Genomic DNA, 20,893 nt, shown 5'->3' on the forward strand with positions numbered 1-20,893 from the left:
ATAGCCCCTCCCTATTTATCGATTTTTTTTCATGAACTTTTTTCTTCTAATTTATAATTTTTGCAAAAGGTACTTTTTTCTAAACTATTTCTGAGTTATTTGCAGCTCCATGCCCCTTGCATTAAATATTTAGGTGTGTATTTTTTAGAAACAAGGAAATTCCCTTATAGTACAGTACAATAATAAAAATCTGATGAAATTTAATGACCTTTTAATAAAATGAAAAACATTTAAATATCCTTTTTGCTACCTCATCTTCCAATATATATTTATGTATTCATATTTACATACACTGCATTTTGCATTAAGGCCCAAAGCCTCCAATTCTGGCTGTTGTGCTTGCATTTTCCTTAAAATAAATTTAAAGGGGATCACTTCAGCATCCCTGGGCCTGGACCCCTTGCGCACCAATAAACCCTGTGGGTTGATTGCGTGAAATCAGTGGCAGTGTTGACACCAGAGTCCAGGGGCCAGGCTTCCAGTTCATTTCTCTCTACACCATGTGGGAGTAGATTCATTCTTTGTCATTCATTCATTCATTCATTCATTCATTCATTCATTCATTCATTCCACCCAACCTTCTCTGAGCACCAAGTCCTATGCGTGGGACAGCTGGGGGACATGGGGTGCGTGTGCCCGCTCTGCGCGGGACAGAGGTGTCTGATGCTCCTGTCCTCCAGGAACCCGTGGCCTCTGAGAGAAACAGGTATGAAGCATAATGAGGGGGCACTCTTAGCCTACGGCCGCAGTGACAGACAATTAGGTGTGGTCACCATTTGTTCCTGTCTCAGGGTCCGGTAATAGCCCAGACCCTCAGGCTCCCTGCCCCACGCCCTAGGCGGCGCTGGGCCCTGCCTCGGTCCCAGGGGTCCCCAGCCCCGCGCTGAGACCTCTGCTTACGGCCAGGGGACCCCGAATCCCGCCGCCACCTTTGGCGGGGCGGGTGGGGGGAGGTGGGAGGTCCGTCGGAGGATTAGAGGAGCGGCAGGTGTTGTCCCCTGGCCTGCCGCCCGCTTGCCTAAGGCGGGCTCCCCTGCGCCCCCTGGCGGTCATGGACGCCTGCGCGGGGCCGGGCTCCCTAAGCGGGTTGCCCCGAGCCTCCGCCCTCCGCGGGCGTCCAGTTCCGGTCCCTCCGGGCCTCTGTCTCTTGGAGTGAAGCGGGGGCTGGGATCTGTGGGGACACCCCCTGCTTTGCTCCCACGGGCCGCCATTCCAGCGTCAGCGGCGGGCGGTGGCCATTGGGACAGAAGGTGGCAGCATCTCCACGCAGGTTGGGACTGCGCCGGAAGGTGACTTTCCTCCATGAGTGAGGACCTCCCCAGATTCCATACTGCTCCACAGTCGGATTTTATTTTGTTTCAGAAATACTTCAGGACCTTCTGTTACTTTTATTTATTTAGGGAAGAGTTTTAAGAAGGTCGCCAAAGTAACTTAGACTCTTGAAACAGAACATTACAACCAAAGAAAGGAAACGTTAATGGTGTAAGCCATTCCTCAAAAAGTTAAACATAGAATTACTATAGGACCAAGCCTAAAAGACTTCCACTCCTGGGCATATTCTCAAAAGACGTGAAAGCAAGTCTCAAGCAGATACTTGCACACCTGTGTTCACAGCAGCGTTATTCGCAGACATACGTGTGGAGAAACAAAATGTGGTCTCTACCTACAGTCGAATATGGTCCAGCCTTAGAGAGAGAGGAAATTCTGACACACGCTGCAACACGCCTGAATGAACCTTGAGGGGCATTCTGCCGAGTGAGAAAAGCCAGACAGCAGGCACCAAAGGACAAATGCTACCTGATTCCACTGAGATGAACTATCTAGAATAGGCAAAGGCAGAGGGACAGAGAGTAGACTGGAGGTACTGGGTTCTGCGTGGCGGCACTGGGGGTTATTGCTTAATGGGTGCAGAGTTTCTGTTTGGGGTGTTGACATTTCTGAAAACAGCGGTGATGGCTGCACAATGTTGGGAGTGTCATCAGTGTCACTGACTAGTACAACTTTGAGTTTACCTCTCTTCCTCCCCACGGCCAGAACAAGCGCAGTGACTGAACTAGAGCCTGGAGTCATGTGAAGTGGAAGGGCCAGGCCTGAGCAAAGCACACAAGATCCGGTGTGGGCAGCCTTGCTCCAAGCGGCCGCAGCTGTGGAGAAGCGCTCTCCTAGCTCCCATCTCCCTGGGAGTGCCACTTGGTGAGTCATCATTGTTTTGCTTTCCTGTGGGGAGCTGACCTTGGCCTGGGCCTGCTCTGGGCTTTAGCATGCTGGCCCCAAGCTTCCCCGAGACAGAGTGACAGTGACTGGTGTTGCACCCAGCGTGGCTGGCTGAAAGCCCGGGTTAGCACAATGGGGAGGAGGCTCTGGTGGCTTTGCAGAGGCCCCTCTCCCCTACCTCATCTCCATGGGCCTTCACCACCCCCTGCAGCCCCTGCCATGCACTGCCCCTCTGTGAGCTCAAGCTCCCTCTCCCCCTCACGTGCCTGTCTCCCCCAGGCCTGTTCTTTCCTCAGAGGCTCCGGGACCCCCGGGGACCCACACTCTGCCTCACCTCCTTGCCTCCCCAGCCTGGTGTACGTTGCCCAACAGGTACATCAAACTTCTGCTTATGTCTCCAAAAACTGGGGAGGGAAAGAGTTTGAAATTTGAAATGAAAGAAAAGGGCCTCAAATTACTTATTATGGGAAACCAGGATTTGTTGGAGTCCTGGATTTTGTTGTACCTGTTTGCAGTGTTAAGTGGCTTTTATTTTGAATGGCATGGGTGGGTGGTAGGAGCCGCTAGTCTTTAAGGGTTTGTATCCTGCCGGCATCTTGAACTGGCCCTGCCTAGCCTGTCTGGTGGTGGCTCTTTTCCTTCCAGCTTCTTGCTTACTCTCATGGGGGCCTGCCCATCACTTCGCAGGGGAGACCAGGCCAAGGAAGAGCGGGGAGAGCAAGAGGTGGAAAGAGCCTCCAGCCTGCCCCAGGGGAGTTTAGATGAGACGGGGTGAGGGAGAAGCTGGGGTTGAGGCCAGCATACAGAGGAGGAAAGCACCCTCGTGGTGCCCATTTGGGGCTCTGACCAAGGACAAGAGGGTATCTGCCTTCTCAGGCTGGGGAGGGGCAGACACCAACCCGGGTCTCCTGAGAGTATCAGCTTGGCCAGGGGGGAAGCATGGCACTGAGATTAGGAATTCCCAGTGACCTCACCATGTCCTTTGTGGATGAAGGGACCTCTCTGGGAAAAAGGTTTGATGGACACTCACGTGCTTTTTCTGGAGTCGAGACAGCATACAGTGGGCCTGTCACAGGTTATTTTGTGTTGGACACTTGAAAAGCCCATTGGCATTGCCTAGCAGGTGGCCTAGTTATGGGAATGGGTGCATAGGTGGAGGCCCCTACCTGTGCCCTGCCCACTTCTCTGAAGAAGAAAAAAGGAGAGGGGGCAAGTCTGTGCCAGGATCCCCCCACGTTGGGAGAATTGGGATCCCAACTCCCAGGGCACCAGGGAGGCACTGCCCCAGCATCAACCCCCTCAGCAACTAACCTCTGGCCCCGGCAGCCTCAGGAGCACTAAGTTCCTGGGACTGTATTGACATTTTTGGATTTTAAGAAGTAAAAGGGCCTCAGTTTCTTCCTCTGTCAGACTGGAGCAGTTGCTTTCTGACCTGCCGCTTGGGGAACTCTTGTGCTAAAAGGGGCAATGGATGCGAAATGCTTTCCCTGTGCCCGAGGCTGCTGGCCCACAGTCATTGGCATTCCCATGGTGAAGAAATGTGCCCACGTTACCTCTCAACAAGTGGATTTGTAAGTCTGTCCTATGGAATTAATCTCCCACAGATGGAAACATACGGCAGAAGAGTGATGCTTCCTGCTTTTGCAAGTTAACACAACCAAGGCACCAGGGACAGCAGAGCAGCCAGCTAGTTTGGCCTCAAAAGAAGTGAGAACCTAGAGTCAGAGTTAAACGTGGAAGACCTCAGGGCATCTGGGAGTTTCTTTTGGGTGTGTGTGTGTGTATGTGTGTACACTCATGCGTGTGTAAAGGGGCAGTTTGTGATACCCACTGTTGGGTTTTCCCTTCACTAGAGGTTCTATCACTAAAGAGGAAGGACCCCCTGAAAGTGAGAGGAGGAGTAGGAGACCGATTTTCTCGTGGCTGAACTTTTGTCAGCCTTTTGGGAAAGAGCGCAGCCCTGTTCATCCCCAGGAAGGCAGGAAGGCCAGCGCAGCACAAGACACGACAGGATGAATTTCAGGAGCTTTGGCAGAGCCAGGTTTGGAACACATCCCTTGGGAGGGGCAGGCAGAAGGTGCTAGAAGAGTCCATCAAGGCCTACTTGCATACTGAGTCGTCTTTAGCTTTAACAAGAGGAAGGCTCTGCAGATGGGACGCAGTTTTCTAAAAGGCATCGGGTTATGAAAGCGCATTCAGCCCAGAGTGTTTACGCCGATCGGAACCGTGTGCATCCAGCAGATGCCTGTTCTGGCCCTACTGCCCGACCCTGAGCAAGTTCCCTTCTTCTGTAGTCCCGCATGCTTCCTGTGGAGAATGGAGACTCTTGTCCATACCTCGCAGCATCCTTGTGAAGATGAGATGCGATTGCTTCAATCAGGTGCCTGGCAAAGCATCTAGGACATCGTAAGTGCTCAATAAATATCATTGTAGCGGGATGCTAGCTGAAAGATGGAGAAATTTTGGTTGTTTAGTTTTGTGGGTGTTTTATTTAAGTAATTCTGTTCATCCTAGAGGGGTGGGGGCAGAGTGGGCTCATGGCTGGTAAGGAGACAATGAAAGGTATTTTCCTCCTTCCAGGAAGAGAACCAGACCTTACTATTCTTAAGATCTTGACCTCTTTTACATCTGGAAAAACTCTGTAGTTTTAAGGCTGATGCCCTGTCGTGGCACAAAGAAGCAGAATGAATGTGTTGCATTTTGGGGCTTGGAAAGGGCACAGGGGCTGAGCCTGCCATTTGGCCCCCAGGACCTGGGAAGAAGAAGCTATGAGCTCATCTGTGGGAGGGGAGAGGGCTGCAGGGATCCTGCGTGGAGAGCCCTGGGCAGGCCCAGTGGGGAGGGTGATGGCGTCCTCCTTGGCTGGGCCCTGCCAGGCACAGGGAGGAGGCCAGTGAATGTGTGCTGTGGGGTGAGACCGCAGCATCGCCTAGATGGGGGGAGCCACCGTGACCTGGACACCTGGAGGACCTTTTCAGGACGGTGGGCCCTCCACCCCCACCCAGAGATGTTGTGGGATCCAAAGAAGGAGCCCTAAAATGTCTGATGTTAAAGAGCTCCCGGTCTTTAGTGGGTGGTTCCTAATAGATCAGAGGGGAAACTTCTAACATTATGTGCATCTTGAGGTGAATAATTTCTTGTGAATGAAACACAAAGATAACAGGGGTAACGTATGCTTAGAATCTCAGCAAGCCAGCGCCAGACAAAACTGCGCAGGTGTCTTTCTCACCTGGTGGTTTGGGTTCTCGTGACATCAAACGGACAGAGGCCTGAGGATCAGCAAACTGTACCCACGGCAACCACACAGGGCTGAGGGGTGGCAACAAAGAAGAACCCAATACCAGTCATATTCATGAAAATGCATGTGAACACACGATACGTATTTATAAGGACACCCATTCAAGGATACGGTCTCACACCAGTGAGGAGGTGGGTGTGGGGACAGAGGGAATCCATAGGTAAAGAGAGAGTCATGAGAGGGCCTCCTGGCCCGGCAGTGATGTCTGGGTCCTAAGCCTGGAAGGATGATGAGAGCAGCTCTCTGCAGAGGCCGCTCAAAGAGCTGAGAGGCAGGAAAAATGCTGGGCATTAACCATGAAGGCTTTGTCACAGATGCCGTGAAAACTTCAGGCCACGCATGAGGCTCCCCCCTGGGAATTTGCTGGATGCACAGAGAGCCTTCCAGGCTGAGTCTGCCCTTCTGTTCATTTTAAGTGTCCAGTGTTGACTCATTCAGACCCTGGTACCTGGGTGGATTCATATGGGCTCACCTGGCAATTTCTCAGGTTCCGATAAACAGCATGTGTCTGATGGGGACTTCCTCTTTGATTTCCTTCAGGAATGGCATTGAAAGTAAATTGTTCTACTTAAACTGTTGGATCTTAACACATCCCACTGGAAAAACTCTGTTTTTCAGCGCGGCCTGAATTCTCCTTCACTATCAGTCTTTGTGGATTTTCCAGAAGAACCAGAGCTGAAGGCCAGGCTGCACCCTGGGGCCATGTCCCGGCTGCTGACCCTTCAGTCATGGGAATTGCTGTGGATTGTCCTTGTTGGGGAGATGGGGTGTGACTATCGTGCTGGTCACTGATGCTGGTGACACATACCTTTATCCAAAGAGATACCTTAGAAACTTAGGGCTCTGTCCTCCAAAGAGAGCCCAATCTTTTTGGAGGAAATGGTTAAGTCTATTATGATATAGGCAGACAATGTAATATTTTGCACCCATGAGAAATCCTACATTTGAATCACTCTTATGGATATGGGGGAAGGTTCACGTGACATCCATTCCGATAATTGCCAGTGCCTCTGCCCCACAACACCAGCTGATGAGAGAGGAACAGAAGCACAAACAGGCCACACCCGAATCTACTGGAAATTACTCTTTGGCTGGTTTCCATCCTGTAGCTAATTGGTCTGCTTTGCAAACCTCGTGAGCCAGAAGAGATGGCCCCAGGATCACAGACTTCGCAATTCCCGGAGCTCAGCGGCTCCCAGCACAGCAGGAAAGGCTTGGCTCCACAAGCCTTGGCTCATTCCTACTGGGGGCGGGGGTAGTCCAGGGTCGCCGTCAGGGCTCAGGGTCGGGGTTCAGGGGCTGGGGACCCAGCGGTTCCCAGACATGCTGTGCCTGAGGGCCGTGACTTCCCGCCTCTCACACCAGGTCCTCAAGTCATACCCAAAGAACAGCCTCTGGACCCTGGCCTATGGCTTGAAGAGTTCCAGGAAAACTAGACATTTAGGGATATTTGGACATTTGAAAAAGCCCAAGAAAACCAGGCAGCCCCCGAGACCCCCATTTCTGCCCTGGGAAAAGGGCATCGGGAAGCACGGGCCCCAGGACCCTGCAGGCTTCCTTAGGCAGAGGGGTCTTCTGCACTTGTCTCCACTGAAGGTCTGAGCCCGGTTTGATCTCAGCAACCGGAACTCCAAGTTGCAGGCATTGCCACATGGGACCCAAAAAAGGTGTTGCTGGTGACATTACTGACCAAGTGTAGGAAAGCAGCTTTCTAAACTCCGTGAGATTCAGCCCGGGGGATTCTCCTGCACGGCTAACAGCAAGTGTCCTGCAGACATAATAAAGGAAGGTGGTAACAAAAGAAGGGGACAGACAGAGAGGAGTGGTTGTGTGTGCCGGGGCAGAGTGGTATGGGCATGAGGATGGCCAGATAGATCAGTGAGGTAGAACTGAGAATCCAGAAATAAACCCTCACATTTACAGTCAATTGAATTTCAAGAGTGATAAAACAATTCACAGGGGAAGGAATAGTCTTCTCGAAAAATGGTGCTGGAACAACTGGATATCCACAGGCAAAAGGAAGAACTTGAACCTCTAACCCAAAATGGATCAAGGACCTAAATGAAAGCGCTGAAACTAGAAAACGCTTAGAAGAAAACATAGGGATTGGGGCGCCTGGGTGGCACAGCGGTTAAGCATCTGCCTTCGGCTCAGGGCGTGATCCTGGCATTATGGGATCGAGCCCCACATCAGGCTCCTCCGCTATGAGCCTGCTTCTTCCTCTCCCACTCCCCCTGCTTGTGTCCCTGTCTCGCTGGCTGTCTCTATCTCTGTCAAATAAATAAATAAAATTANCTCTCCCACTCCCCCTGCTTGTGTCCCTCTCTCGCTGGCTGTCTCTATCTCTGTCAAATAAATAAATAAAATTTAAAAAAAAAAAAAAGAAGAAAACATAGGGATAAATCTTCATGACCTTGTATTTGGCAATGATTTCTTAGATATGAAGCCAAAGCATGAGCAACAATAACAAAAAATAAATAAATTAGACTGTCAAAATTTAAAACTTTTCTGCTTCAAAGGACACTATCCAGAAAGAAAAAAGACAACCTGTAGAATGGGAGGAAGTATTTGCAAATCACATATCTGGTAAGGGACTTTGACCTAGAGTATATAAAGAACTCTCACAATTTAATAATAAAAAGACAGCCCAATTTAAAAAATTGGCGAAGTATCTTAACAGAGCCTTGTCCAAAGAAGATATACAAAGTCACAGAAAATGTGTTCAGCATCACAAGCCATGAGGGAAATCTAATCAACACCACAACCAGATACGAATTCACACCGAGTAGGATGGCTATTATTAACATTGGATAACAGGGGCACCTGGCTGGCACAGTGGTTAAGCGTCTGCCTTCGGCTCAGGGTGTGATCCCGGCGTTATGGGATCGAGCCCCACATCAGGCTCTTCTGCTATGAGCCTGCTTCTTCCTCTCCCACTCCCCCTGCTTTTGTTCCCTCTCTTGCTGGCTGTCTCTATCTCTGTCAAATAAATAGATAAAATCTTTTTTTNCACATCAGGCTCTTCTGCTATGAGCCTGCTTCTTCCTCTCCCACTCCCCCTGCTTTTGTTCCCTCTCTTGCTAGCTGTCTCTATCTCTGTCAAATAAATAGATAAAATCTTTTTTAAAAAAATCAGATAATAACAAGTGCTGGTGAAGAGATGGAAAAGGTAAATGCCTTACATACTGCTGTGGGAATGGAAAATGGTGCATTCACTTAGAAAATAGTCTGGCAGTCCCTCCAAAGGTTCAAAATAGAATTGCCATTTGAGCCAGCAAACCCACTCCCAGGTGTATCCCCGAGAGAACTGAAAACCTATGTCCACATGAAAACTTGACCGTGAATGTGCACAGCAGCATTATTCATGATGGCCAAGGTGGCGAGAACTCAAACGTCTACCAACTGGTGAATAACAAAATGTGCCATATCCATACAATGAACTATTGCTTGTTATAAAGAAGGAATGGAGTACTGATAAGGTGCTCTTTCATGGATGAACCTTGAAAACATTATGCTAAATGAAGCCAGTCACAGAAGACCACATGTTGTATGATTCTATTCATGTGAAGTGCCCAGAAGAGGCAAATCTATAGAGACAGAAAGGAGACCCGTGGGGGCTTGCCTAGGACTGGGGAGGTGAATGGGGAAGGGGGTGACAGGTATGGCTGGGGATGATAACTAAAGTGTACAGGTTTCTTTTTGAAGTGATGAAAATGTTTTAAAAATAATTGCAGTGTCGGTAGCCCAACTCTGAAGGTAATATGAAGGTATTGTACATTTTAAATGGGTGAATGGTATGATAGGTGAATTATATCTCAGTAAAGTTGTTACCAAAAAATCTTAGGGACTAATTAAGGAGTCTTTAAAAAACTAGTCCACCACAGAATTTCTAATGGTGCATTTTAAAATATGGTTCAATTCCCACATATTTAAGGCATGAATTGCTCTAAGAAGCAAGGGTTACACGTGTAGATTGAAGTCACTCATCTGTATTCATAGCACGTGTGAAAGGGGGTCGATTCTTGAAGTTAGTCAACTCCCATGTATGAAAACAAAGCAAAAAAGACATAGTCATATATTCTGTCACAAATGCCATCTCCAAGAAGAATGCCACGCCCTCTAGGAAGAGGATTTCAGGGGTTAGTACGTATGTAAAGAAACCTATTTCTAGTGACCTCTTCAGTGTGGCTCCTCCAGGGGGATCCATACCCTTGTGGCATACTTCCTCTCTCCTGACCCTGAGGGGCCACAGGGGCCTGACTGAGCCCAGGGCCAAGGAGAGTGTACTGGGACCCCAGGCCTGGGGACAGGTGACATCAGGCGAAGGACCTGGCCCAAGGGTTTCCTGAACATTTGTTCCACTCCCAGGCCTCCCGATGCTTCCCCTGAGACATTGACTGGAAGTTGCCAAGTCTAAGTAAACAACGACCCAAATATATTTGTACAGAAATGTAGGGAAGAGGTGAAGCACGGGGCTGGGCCTGCCTTATGTGACCAACACAACAAATTCATGGCCTGAGAGTGCTTTGCAAGGAAGAAGTACATCAAATATTTTGTTTGATGGTCCCGAGCGGCAGGGTGGGGGGACAAGCCATTCAAACCTGCAAGTAATCACTGTTCCCGGGCTTATCAGCATATCCGCTCTGGAACACAGGGCTCCTCCTCGATGTAGTTGTAGTTCCAAATAATAGGGGTCAAAGGGCTTACCTTTACTATGGGGAGACTTGTGGGGACCCCCATAGGACCTGAGTGGGTTTCGCTTATTTGTTTGTATTTTAGGAAAAGGAACACAATTGTTCACATCTCCTTAAATTTAACTTTAAATCTCTTTTTAATCCTGACTCGTTGGCTGATGCTTTACCACCAGACTGTTTTATATATTCACATGTAGCACATATAACTGCTCTTCCATCCACAGGGTGACTTTTCCATCAGTGCCTCTCCTGGGTACTGATGAATTCAGACGTGTATTCTAGAGAATAAATGAATTTGTGAATTCCAGATGGATCTGAATCCAGATTAAGGTTCCCGTGGTCAGCCCGAGGGGTCATTGACTCCCTGGCCGTGGTGCCACCTGGGCTCCCTCTCTCATTGGTTTAATCAGTGACCCCACCTCTTGCAGAGGGCTGGAGCTGCTTTGGGCATCAGGCCCTCACATGTGGTCTAACGCCTTGACTATGTATGTATGTATTTATTTTATTTATTTATTTTTAAGTATCTTCAGCCTCCCCTTCTTTATTTTTTAATTTTTAAACTATTTTAGGGAGAGGGAGAGCACAAGCAGGGGGAGGGGCAGAGAGAGAGGGAAAAGCAGACTCCCTGCTGAGCAGGGACTCCCCACCCCCCTGCCCTGCCCTCGGGCTTGATCCCAGGATGTTGGGATCATGACTTGAGCCAAAGGCAGACACTTAACTGACTGAGCCACCCAGGCGCCCCTATGTATTTATTTTTAAAACACGGCTTTTAAAAAAAAGATTAAGTTCATTTATTTGAGAGAGAGAGAGGAGAGCACAAGTGGGCAGAGGGGCAGAGGGAGAGGGAGAAGGCAGACACTTAACTGACTGAGCCACCCAGGCGCCCCTATGTATTTATTTTTAAAAACGGCTTTTAAAAAAAAGATTAAGTTCATTTATTTGAGAGAGAGAGAGGAGAGCACAAGTGGGCAGAGGGGCAGAGGGAGAGGGAGAAGGCAGACACTTAACTGACTGAGCCACCCAGGCGCCCCTATGTATTTATTTTTAAAAACGGCTTTTAAAAAAAAGATTAAGTTCATTTATTTGAGAGAGAGAGAGGAGAGCACAAGTGGGCAGAGGGGCAGAGGGAGAGGGAGAAGGCAGACACTTAACTGACTGAGCCACCCAGGCGCCCCTATGTATTTATTTTTAAAAACGGCTTTTAAAAAAAAGATTAAGTTCATTTATTTGAGAGAGAGAGAGGAGAGCACAAGTGGGCAGAGGGGCAGAGGGAGAGGGAGAAGGCAGACACTTAACTGACTGAGCCACCCAGGCGCCCCTATGTATTTATTTTTAAAAACGGCTTTTAAAAAAAAGATTAAGTTCATTTATTTGAGAGAGAGAGAGGAGAGCACAAGTGGGCAGAGGGGCAGAGGGAGAGGGAGAAGGCAGACACTTAACTGACTGAGCCACCCAGGCGCCCCTATGTATTTATTTTTAAAACACGGCTTTTAAAAAAAAGATTAAGTTCATTTATTTGAGAGAGAGAGAGGAGAGCACAAGTGGGCAGAGGGGCAGAGGGAGAGGGAGAAGGCAGACACTTAACTGACTGAGCCACCCAGGTGCCTCTAAAACTGTTTTTTTAAATCAATGATTATTATTGTGAAATATTCCTCAAATTACAAAGAAGAAAATAAAAACAGTAATTCCATTCTGTAGACCTAATTACAGTCTTTTTACATCTGTATAGGTTTTTTCTATTATTATTAAGACCACATTTTTAGAGCAGTTTGAGGTTCATAGCAAAACTGAGGGGAAGGTCCAGATTTCCCCTTTACCCCCTACCCCCCCACATGCACAGCCTCCCGAGAGGGAGACATTTGTTACAACGGACATATCATTATCACCCAAAGTCCCTAGCTCACATTACAGCTCCCTGTTGGTGTTATTCCTTCTGTGAATTTGAACAAATGTATAGTGACATGTAGCCATCATTATGAGATCATTTAGAGCATTTTCACTGCCCTAAATTTCCTACGGGCTCTGCCTATTCCTTCCTCCCCCAGCCCCCCAACCCCTGGCAATCACTGCTCTTTTTACTGTTTTCATAGTTTTGCCTTTCCCAGAAGGTCATAGAGTTGGAATCACGTAGTATGTAGTCTTTTCAGACTGGCTTCCTTTACTTAGTAATATGCATTTAAATTCTTCTATATCTTTTCATGACTTGATAGCTCACAACTTTCTGGCACTGAATATAGTCCATTATCTTAATGTTTCAGTTTATTTATCCATTCATCCTCCTGAATCTTGGTTGCTTCCAAGTTTGAGCAACTATGAATAAAGCTGCTATAAACATATAGTTGTTTTTTTTTTTAATTTTAAAGATGTTTATTTGTTAGAGAGAGAGAGAGTGCATAAGCAGGGGGAGGCAGAAGGAGAAGCAGGCTCCCGGCTGAGCAAGGAGCCCTATGTGGGACTGGATCCCAGGACCCTGGGATCATGACCAGAGCCAAAGGTAGACGCTTAACCAACTGAGCCACCCAGGTGCCCCAAACATATAGTTTTTAAACAGGATTTTGTAATATACTTCTTTTATTCAGCAATAGATCATGAACATTTTCTCAAGTCATAAATATTCCTATGCAATTTTAAGGGTGATACTGTAATCCATCACACGGATTAAATGAGTTAATACAAATAAAGCCCTTCAAATGGTAAGTGACACATGGTAAGAACCTTAGCAATGGTTACAATATGAATGTGTGCATAAACTGTATGTAATTTAATCAACCCTCTATTAGTAGATATGAGGGTGGTCTTCACTTTTTCACTAATATAAATAATTCCCCAGTGTGCATCCTTGTGGACAAATAACCAATATTTACAACAGTTTCATTCTTCTTTTTTTCTTTAAGCTTCTACATGTGTCTTTAGAGTCTCACTTTCTAACCCCAAACAGCTTTTCTGTGGGGAAGCACAGCACTAAAGGAGCTGAACTGTTTGGGTTTCAATCCCTCTACTACCTTACCCTACATGTATGACTCTGGACAAGTCACTTCACTTCTCTGTGCCTCAATTTCCTGTTCTGTAAAAAACCAAAAAGTCCTCCTAGAGCGTAAAGCATAGACTGAGTCACTATGTTGTACACCTGAAACTAATGTAACATTGTGTCAACTATACTCCAATTAAAGAACAACAGGGGGAAAAAAAGTCCTCAGGATTGTAAAGAAGATTAAATGGCTTAATACTATACTTGCCATCAGTGAATGAAAGGATGAGCAAAGATGGTACATCCCTGCACGGGAATATTATTCAGCCATAAGAAAGGAATGTAAGCGTGGTACCCATAGTTAATAATACTTACTACATATTTACATATATATATAAATAATATATACATTGTATGTTTGAAAGTTGCTGAGGAAGTAGATCTTAAAATTTCTAATCACAAGAAAAAGACTTGGTAACTATGTGTGATAATGGATGTTCCTTAGACATCATGGGGATCGTTTTGCAATATACACATATATTGAATGAGGATGTCTGACCTCTAAAACTATTATAATGTTATGTATCAATTTTATCTAAAAAAAAAAATAGGATGCAGCCTGATACCTGCTAAATTTGAATATCCTCAAAAACATTACACTAAGTGAAAGAAGCCAGACCCAAAAGGCCACATATTGTCTGATACCTTTGGTAAGACATATCCAGAATAGACAAATCCATAGAGACAAGATTAATGGGGGACAGAGAGAGGGGCAGTGGGCAGTTATGGCTTGTGGTATGGGGTGTCTTCTGGGGTGATGAAAAAGTTTTGAAACTAGAGAAAGGTAGTGGCCACACAACAGTGTGAATGCACTAAAAGCCACTGAACTGTACATTTTTAAATGGTTGTGATGTGAATTTCACCTTTAAAAAAATAAAGCATTTTATAGTTCCTAGCATATAATAAACAATTAAAATATTATTAGTACTTGTCACTCCTTCCAGCCAGCAGAGACTGTTAATCTCAACTGTTTTCAATACAAGGAAAGAAGGCATTAAATAGCAGACAGTATGATGGGTCCCAGGCCCCAAAGGAGAGGATTTTCCTGAGGCCTGCCCATTATACAACTGCTAAGATAATAACATTTTCATCTTGATGCAAGGACAACATGGAAAACTGGGTCATGGAATAGAATTGGTAGCTCTGAGAGAGTTTCTAGTTTCATTAATGTGGCTCTGGGAATTGAAAGTTGGAAAACTATTCCACTGTTTAAATATCTCTGGCAGCTACACCCTTCTTTCCATCCTCATCATTTCTCTCTTAGTGTGGGCTCTCTCACTGTCTCTTTTCCTCCTGAGATATAATTCACATGCCATAGATTGACCCCTTTAAAGTGTCCAATTCAGGTGTTTCGTATATTCACAAAGTTGTTGTCTTTTGCTTGGACGATTGCGGTAGACTCATAGCTAACCTTTCCGGTGCACTATGTACTTCCTGGTGTACTCTTCAGGGTTGTGCTTCCAACTTCAGCTGCTCTGATCTTTCTGAAACCCACATCCGATTGTGTTCCCTTCCTCCTTTCCCTACTTCATTTAAAATACCTCACAAGCTCCCTAACCCACAATATAATGTCTGATTTCCCAGCATGCCCAGTATCTGCCTCCTTTCCAGCCTATCCTCTCCCACTGCCCCACTTTCACTATTACAAACCACTTCAATAAAAAATCCTTGCACACACATCTCAATAAACTTGTCTGAAAATTTTTGTTGTGTATATTCCTAGAAGCAAGGCTTCTAGATACAAGAATGGGCATGTTTTAGGGTATTGCCAAGTACAACAAGTACTGCCAACAACATCAGGTATTAATCATTCTAAAAATCTTTACAATTCTTATAGAGGAAAATAATGTCGTTTTAATGGAACTTCTTAGCGAAGTTGTATGTATTTTCATAATGTAGACTCTATTTCCTGTTCCATGAAATGCTTGTTTATGTCCTTTTCACTTTTAGGTTGTTCATTTTCTTTCTCATTGATTTGCAAGAACTTTTTATTTGTGTAGGATATTAGGACTTGTAATGTATGATGCAAGTTTTCTCGGGTTGTGGTTAATTCCTTGCCTTTGTTTTTGGTGTTCTATTGTTGACAAAGAATTTCAAACTTTTGTGTAGCCAAATTTATCAGTCTTTTTCTTTAGGTTTCTAGCTTTCACATCATACTTGCAAGGTCTTTCCGCTCAAAGATTATAAAAATGTTCACCCATGTTTTCCTCTGCAATGTAAATGGTTTAACTTTCCATGTTAAAACTTTCTCTCCTTTGGGTGTTTATGTTGTGAGGAGGGAGATAAAATTCCAGCCATATTCTGTAACAGTGGTCAAGAGCCTTGCTTTAGAAACCTAAGGACAATGGATTATGGATCCAAACCGATGACTTTGGGCAAGTCACATTCTCAGTGTCCCCGTTCCCTGTTCCGTGAAATGGGAAAAACCACAGAGTGTGTTTTTAAGTGTGCGGTGAGAGGTCAGCGAGGTGATGTGATGACGTGTGTAGGGCAAGAGCACAGTGGCGGGGGCAGCGTGAGCCCTCAGCCTGGGTTAGCTGTTTTTCCTTCTTCAGAGCTAGTCTTCATTCTAGCAGCTCTGCTGGCAGAAGCCATCTTCTTCCCACAGCTGTGAAATGCCACCTGTTAAAGGCAGCGATACACTAGTTCCCCAGGCGCGCTGTTTTTGCTTCTGTTCTCACTCTCCTGCCAGTCTGTTCAGAGCAGGTGCTTCATCAGGGCCCCTAAGGTTTGCTCTCTTCTGGCCAGTGAGGTCTTCCCACCCTTTGGGTGCCCAAGCCGTCTGCCCTCAGTAACCCCCTCCTCTTGTCTTACACCCCCTTAGGGCCAGCATCCCCCTCCACCCTCTGTCCCAAGTCTACTCATAAGTTTTCTTTGAATTTACCAAGAAAGACAGGACCTTTTGTTATACCTACTTTGCAGATTCAAGAAATAGAGAGCTGGAGAGTTGCAGTTAGAACTTTTTTTTTTTTTAAGATTTTATTTATTTATTTGAGAGAGAAAGAGAGAGAGCACAAGTCGGGGGGGAATAGCAGACAAAGAGGGAGAAGCAGACGTCCCGCTGAGCAGGGAGCCTGATGTGGGACCCGTCCCGGGACCCTGAGATCATGACCTGAGCCAAAGGCAGACGGTTAACCGACTGAGCCACCCAGGCACGCTGCAGTTAGAACTTTAAAGTAAGACTGCGTTCTCCTCTCAGCTCTGCCACATACCGGGCAGTTTACTCTCTCTAAGCCCCACTTCCCATCTGTGAAGCAGGGACAAGCATCCCTACCTTTGGGGGTCGTTACGAGAACCCAGTGGGCATGTGCGTGCCTTGGCATAGTGCCTAACACACGGGAACGTCTCAGCCTCCGCATGATGAGGGCTGCCTATCAGAACAACCAGTTCTAAATCCACACAGGCTTGCTCTGCCATGCTGCCTCCCCGGAATCGGGACTGTTCAAGACCCAACAATGCCTCGGGGAGGCCTTCAGCCCTCACCATAGTCTCATCCAGGCCCTTCTCTGGGGACCCCGTCTTCTTCAGGGTGCTCATGCCAGCCAGGAATGTGCCCCCACTGAATGCAACTGCAGCCTTTCTAATTGCTGTTGCTAAATATATAGGACGCCCTGTACTATGCAAGCAGCGCGTCTTCATCACCATGGTGATCAGGCAGCTTCAGTCCCCAAACACATTCCTTTGCAGCATTTGTCTACTAGGGACAGAAGGGAGCTGGTGAGGCCGTGAGTCTGGCAAAGGAGGCTGGCCCTGTCCCCCAGTCTCTGAGAATTGAGTGACGGGGCCGCTGCCTTTTGACTGCATGAAGGCCATCCTTTGGAAACTTTCCTTGTCAGTCCCCAAAGCACACCTTTCCCTCACCTGAAACTGATTCAGGCACTCAAGCTCACACGAGAAGGAGACTCCACAGGTGACAGCTGTGAATCTGGGCAAATCAGAGGGTGCAGCGTTCACCGGGGCTTCCGGAAGGCTCAGGCTTGGTGGTAACAGAGCAAATCCCAGAAGCACCCACAAGAATCCTCTTTTGGAAAGTTCTATGAAAGCTGGAGCAAGAAACAAAATGTAGGTGCCTCCAGAGAACCTCTTGCTTCTACAGAAATTGTGAGACAAGCTGTTCCTTCTTAAGGCTCTTGCGCTCCTCAGGGCTAATTGAATCAGAATCTTGGGGGTGGCAGCGGGCTTTGATGGGAATTTTTCCCAGGTGACGGTCCATAGCCCTGATGGAAACTCCAGGTGAGGCTCTCAGGATTATCACGTGCTTGAGGGAAGCTACCAGAATTGGGAGTTTTCATGAAGGGCCGGCAAGGAGGCTCTGACCTCGAGTAGGGCAGGGTCGTTTGTGAATGTGCTCCTGATTTTGAGAAGGCCTGTAAGGCCACAGTCCCTGTGAATGAGAGGGGAGTTAGGATTTGGGGGTAGGGGTGAAGTTGTGGTGGAACAGAGATGAGTCTCCGGCCCTCACGGCCCTTGCCCGGGGCCCTGGCCCCAGGCATCCTCCGGGGCTGAGAGGCCCTACTTGCCCAGAGCCTGCACACTCCTTTTGAAACCACGCCCTGGGTACCTGGGATTCTGGAATACCCACCCAGGCACCCCGAGCCTGCCTCCAGCCACGTGAGACTTGCGCCCTGGGTCCATCTTCCCCAGGGAACGCGGTGCAGCAAGGCGTGTACCCCAGGGGCAACCAGAGGGTGGCTGGCTGCGAGCTGCTGTGGAGAGACTGGGCTGAGCTGTCTATACGCCCACAACTCATGAGGCCATTCGTGGTAAGAGATGGGCCAGGGGCCGGGGACCTGCGTTTGTGTTCACGCTCCACAGCTGCTGAGCCAGGGCTGGTGTGTGCCCCTGATCTTGGAGAACCAAGAGCTCTGCTTTTCTCTCGAATGCATTAACTGTGTTCTCCAAATCACCCCTCTGTATACCCCCCGGTCTCTGCCGTGGTGCTCCCCCTTTATCTGCCTCCTGCTCTCCTGCCCAGCCTTCCAGGCTTAGCCCAGGGGTGGGCTCCTCAGCAAAATGTCCTTGGCCTCCCCAGGTGGAGCCCCCCTGTCCCCACCCCCAGTGCTCCCAGTACTGTTGCTTGTCTGCTGCTCCTATTCTGGGCACAGTCACCCTCACCTGCACAGAGAAGCAGAGAGCTTCATCTCTCCTGTACATTGCGCCTGATTTTCCATTGGGTCCCAGCCCCTGGCCGCCACACCTGGCATGGAAACACCATTTAAGGATTGGATCATGAACTGGATGCAGTCATTTCGGTAATTATGGGAGGAAGGCTTTGGAGGCTCCTCTGATCTTTATCTCGAACTCTGGTTTCTTTTGGAAAATACAGTGCTTGTTCTGAAGGGTCAGTTTCTTCTGTTGAAGTAAAGACTGGGTGTGGTACTGATCTGCTCTAGAATTTCCAACCTCTGAGCTGCCTCCTGTGTGTGGAGACTCCCCCACCCTGCTACCCGCCACCAGCTACGTGCAGAAGGCTGGGCAAGCAGGTGCGTCCCTGTTGCCAAAAATCCAGGGAGCTCAGCTGCCTGGGGAGGAGGTGACCATGTGTCCTGGTTTGCCCAGGACAAGCTGTGTGTGTATCCGCTGCTCTGGAACGATTATTAATAGGGCTCCTTTCCCTCTCAAAAGTGCCCCATCACTTGATATGATAAATTCGGGGGCCTCTTAGCAGCAGAATCTGTGTCACACCGCCAAGCTCATCAGCCTGAACATTTGCACTGTTTTACTTGAGTTCTGGGAATTCTTAGATTTACTGTATTCTCAGAACGGTTGGCAGAAAGCAAGGGGAGTTTTCATGGCCTCATTAGGAGTCCTAACTGGTTCTCTTTAAAATCCAAGAAAATGGTTATAAATATTCTGTCCAGTCCACTGGCTCTCAGGCTGTTTCCAGAGGACACCGATGAAGGAGTCCTGAGTCTGTCAAAGAATGATGGCTGTGTCCCATGTCACAAGGAAATTATGAGTCAGTGGATAGAATGGACCCAAATTCAGTTTCTTCTCCAAGGTTTTGTATGCCTTTGGGAGCCGCTCCTGCTTGCTAGCTGGTGGATAAATACACAAATGCTAAGTGAATATGAATTTTTAAAAATTCAAGGAAGTGTTTAATAACTCACATATTTTTAATGAGGTGAGAATTACGGCCTACGTGGAATAGGGTCCTATTTTCATTTGGTAAAATTCGTTGTAGTTTATGCAATGGAGTTTAACATATCAACACGTTGTAGTGCTTCAGTATGCAATTAGCATCTAACATCTGAGTCCTGATAAGTGGTGGGCAAGTGCTGAATGAGGCCGGTACAAAATCTCTTTCATCCTCAACCCCGTGAGGTAGGCACTATGGCCACCCCATTCCATGGAAGAGAGAACTGGGGCTTGGGGAAGGAAGAAAGCTTATTTCAGGTCTTATAACTTCCAGGTGCTCGGCCACCTAAACTCCTTGAAACATTCTAAATAGTCAATACGCTAAAACAAAACAAAACAAAAGACTCTGTCATTTGACCTTTGCCCTTAGGCTATGCTCCATAGCAATTAGAGAAGGCTCCTGACTTCCGGGATACCATCTGAATTTTCCTTTTGACTCTGAAACAATCTCTTGTTTTGCTAATTGCTTTTTTTTTTTCTTTTAAGGGTTGAGGTTAATGAATCTGGAAACACTGAGGCCACCTCCTGTTAACTAAGCTGCTCATCAGCCTGGGGACCTCTCCAAGCAGAGAGCTCCGCACACTTTGTCCTGGCCTGCTCCTCAGGGCTCTGTTTCTTCCAGGCCCCCCACTGCAGTCCGCTTCTTCCTTTCCTTAGCTTGCCTGAGAGGGCGCTTTGGGAGGCTTGTAATCGGGCACATACAAGGTGCTCAATAAACACTGGCTCTAAGAATGAATGGGTTACATGAAGGAAGCCATGACTCCTCATCACTTTCACCAAGGCCGAACATTACATTTTGCCCAATCCACTTGCTGCAAGTTTCTGGGTGACTGCCAGGACATTGAATCTCTGTGTTCTCCGGCTGATGACAGGTAGGAGACTCACGGGTGGTGTAAAGCTTCCCCTGGTCCTATGACCTCATCAAGACCATTGGAAGGTGGAGGAGGGAACCTTACCTGTCTGTACTTGGCCTACCGAATTTGCCTTTCACAGCCGGGTGCTCTTCACTCCCCGCCGAGCCTTTCCCTGCTTCCTACCTCTGCTGCTGTGCCACCGTGGGCTAACTGTCATCATGGGACCTGCCCTGTCCTCATCCCCAGTAGGCACAGTGCCATCTGGCCCCACCCACCTCCCACCGTCCCATTTGCCTCACACTGAGCATGCTCTGCCTTCTTGTTTCTGTGATTGGCAGCAGGCCACCTGTGCCTGAAGACTTGTCCTGCCTCCTGGCGGTCTGCAGGGAGGACGCAGAGAGGTGGCTGACCCAGCTGAGATGCTTTCCTTGCTCACACAGAGAGTGCAATTACTGCCAAAAGTTCTGAAGGCCTTTGTGTCCCCCTGTGGTGTCAGAGCCAGAACACACTTTGCATTCCAATGCTGCGTTTTCCTGGAAAGCTCTGGGCTTTCTCTCCGGTGCTGGTCTCATTTCCTTTTAGCTCCAGGCAGGATTACAATGGGTGGTATCTTCTGGCCTCAAGGCTTTCTCCCATCCAAAACCAGAGCCTAGGTCACTTCCCTCCT

The 20,893-nt window shown here is 47.7% G+C and overlaps 1 long non-coding RNA gene across 1 annotated transcript; it reads left to right on the plus strand.

Moving 5' to 3' along the window:
* Positions 1–1,317: 1,317 nt before the first annotated feature.
* On the plus strand, positions 1,318–20,007 carry LOC117804188. Its single transcript, XR_004628528.1, has 3 exons — positions 1,318–2,193; positions 4,509–4,620; positions 19,859–20,007. It is a non-coding gene; the product is annotated as an uncharacterized LOC117804188 (long non-coding RNA).
* Positions 20,008–20,893: the final 886 nt, after the last annotated feature.

Source organism: Ailuropoda melanoleuca, chromosome 1 (assembly GCF_002007445.2).
Source record: "Ailuropoda melanoleuca isolate Jingjing chromosome 1, ASM200744v2, whole genome shotgun sequence".
NCBI lineage: Eukaryota > Metazoa > Chordata > Mammalia > Carnivora > Ursidae > Ailuropoda > Ailuropoda melanoleuca.